Source organism: Cherax quadricarinatus, unplaced genomic scaffold, assembly GCF_038502225.1.
Source record: "Cherax quadricarinatus isolate ZL_2023a unplaced genomic scaffold, ASM3850222v1 Contig97, whole genome shotgun sequence".
Taxonomy (NCBI): Eukaryota; Metazoa; Arthropoda; class Malacostraca; order Decapoda; family Parastacidae; genus Cherax; species Cherax quadricarinatus.
This window is the reverse complement of record NW_027195123.1, coordinates 214,154-217,484: the sequence shown is the minus strand read 5'-3', so window position 1 is coordinate 217,484 and position 3,331 is coordinate 214,154.

Genomic DNA, 3,331 nt, shown 5'->3' with positions numbered 1-3,331 from the left:
GATCATGTATCTCTCCCTCCTGCATTCCAGGGAATACAGGTTTAGGAACCTCAAGCGCTCCCAGTAATTGAGGCGTTTTATCTCCGTTATGCGCGCCGTGAAAGTTCTCTGTACATTTTCTAGGTCGGCAATTTCACCTGCCTTGAAAGGTGCTGTTAGTGTGCAGCAATATTCCAGCCTAGATAGAACAAGTGACCTCCTGGTAGTCAAAAGATGTACATAAAGGGTCCAGGGACTGGGGCCCCAAAGTTCTGACAGCTGAACAAGGTACAAAGGTAATGAATTCACAAGTTACAAAAATAATGAATCATGTAAGTAAATTTACTTATGTTTATACGTGGTTACCGTCATGAACAAATTATAAATTAATGAGCAATTCACACATCCACACCCGGTCACATCTGTAATGAGTTTTCAGTGCAAATATTAATTGTTGGGTCACACACACACACACACACACACACACACACACACACACACACACACACACACACACACACAAATAGGTGAGTCCACACACACACACGAGCGTACATACACACACGAGCACACGCACTCATGCATGTATGAGTACACAAATACACACGCAAACAAGCACACAAGCACACACACACAAACACACACACACACACACACACACACACACACACACACACACACACACACACACACACACACACACACACACACACGTGGTAATGCTTTATTTACAGAGTGCATATCAGAGTATTTTTCCAGAATGGTCTGTAATATACCACTGTGGATAAAATATTTTGACATATCTTGAACATTTCTGAGTGAGTTGTCTCTGAATTCATTAATTTAATCACACTCCAGTACATAATGACGCAGGGTGAGATATTTCGTTTGGTCTACATCTGGTGGTGATGATTTAACCTGCCAAAGATACTTGTAACCCAGCCGGGGCCGGGCGGTAGTTACATCCAAGAGTCTGCTTATTTTGTTGGATGCATCATAGACATGTGGCTCCTCCTGCATGATAGAATGATGATAGATGGACTGACTTGTGTCAATCTCCCAGAGTCTTAAGTCAATAAAATTCAGTTGAAGTTCTTTTCGTATTATTGTTCTCAAACTGCTAACTGACAAGCCAAGATTGTAATCTACCCACTCTTTGAAAGCATACAGCTTAGCCAGTTTATCAGTTCTGTCATACATCTGAAGACCAATGTGAGATGGAATCCACAGCATGTGCACTCTGACTCCACTGTCCACAATCCTACCATGCCTGTGTCTGGCTTCTGACACAAGCATACCACAATTTATACTTAATGAGTTGAGAGCATTTATTGATGACAGAGAATCAGTTACAATTAAAGTGTCAAGCTTAGATACATGGACGCATTTCAGTGCAAGGAGTATGGCAAATAGTTCTGTTTGAAAGGTAGAGGCCCAGTTATTGATGGGTGCTCCAATTTCTTTATGAGAGCCATCACTCTGTACGACAACAGCAGCACTACCAGCTGCACCAGTGGATTGGTGAACAGAACCATCAACGAATATAATTTGTGTAAGAGTGTGCTGTATGACTAAGTTATCAATACAGCTTAAGGCATCATGTTTGGCTTCAAGGCGAAGCTTTGGTTGTGACTGAAGAAGTATTTTGTGGGGAAATGGAGGAATGGTAGTTTGGAATGGGGTAATATCCCATGGAGCGGAGAGGTGCCGCTGTTGCCTTACTTAACACAGATCATGTATCTGGTTCATGTGGATGTCGGTTCCAATTTGTTCGATTCATCTGGAGGGTTGTTCACGAGTGCTGAGGAAAGTTTGGAGGGCTTCTGTCCATGGATTTGAATGGGCCTCCCTGAACATATTAGCACCAGTTAGGTTATTTCTTTCAGTAACACGATTTCTGATGCTTGGAATATCCAGCTCTTTCCGCATATTTAAAATTTTGGCATTACGAGAGCGTCCTAGAATGATCCTCATTGCTTCGTCCAGCAGTTTTTCCAGCCCTCCATCAAGCTTCCAGTCAGACACAAGAGCAAGTAGTGGCGCAGCTTAATCAACCAATCATCTAATATAAGCAAGATAAGCTATTTTCATCACTTGTCCAGTCTTTTTAATTTTTCCTCCTCTCTCTCAACCTGTCTTCTTCTTTTCTTCTTACTCTCGTGGCATGATAACAGTTCAGTAATTACCGAAATTTCATCAGAGGTTCCCCATCAAGTTAAATACAAATAGGAACTGAGTGTCACACTAAAGAGCTAAATAGACAGTGAATTGTACCTTCACACCGTGTGGAGCTGCATAGCTCCCATGGGTTTAGCGCTTCACGTGCAAAATTATATTAAATCTGATGTGTTGACTACTTACGTGAATTAAGTTGTCAGTTTATTTGTCCAGAACAACTGATTAATATTACATCTTTTATGTATGTTAATTAATTGCAAAGTAATATATAACTTGGTGTAGTAGGATATATAATGTAGTTTAAATGTAGCGAAGGAAAGTTTCATGGTATATATTAAGTTAGCTATATAATTCAATTAACTGACAATATATTAGCCGTGACTGTAAAATTTTAGAGAGGCTAATTCTTGTTTTCATTTATTTTTTGCTAAAGTTGTTTTCTAAAAACATTAACATTCATCTTGGGTATGATGACACAACATTCAGAACAAGTGTTTAGTGGGGCTACGTTTAGTGGGGCTACGTTTAGTGGGGCTACGTTTAGTGGGGCTACGTTTCGTTAAGGAATTAAGTTCATTAGACTCAATAATAGACGTGAATAAATTATCTGTGAACAGTCTTACTTGCTGCTATGACCACTCTACATGTAATATTCGTCTCTTCTTATTATTATGCAGTGATTTCACGAATTTTAAGAACTTCAACAAAAATGGATCAATCTGTCAGGTCCAAACTACACTCTCACCAGGTCCACACTACACTCTCACCAGGTCCACACTACACTCTCACCAGGTCCACACTACACTCTCACCAGGTCCACACTACACTCTCACCAGGTCCACACTACAATCTCACCAGGTCACTCTCACCAGGTCCACACTACACTCTCACCAGGTCCACACTACACTCTCACCAGGTCCACACTACACTCTCACCAGGTCCACACTACACTCTCACCAGGTCCACACTACACTCTCACCAGGTCCACACTACACTCTCACCAGGTCCACACTACACTCTCACCAGGTCCACACTACACTCTCACCAGGTCCACACTACACTCTCACCAGGTCCACACTACACTCTCACCAGGTCCACACTACACTCTCACCAGGTCCACACTACACTCTCACCAGGTCCACACTACACTCTCACCAGGTCCACACTACACTCT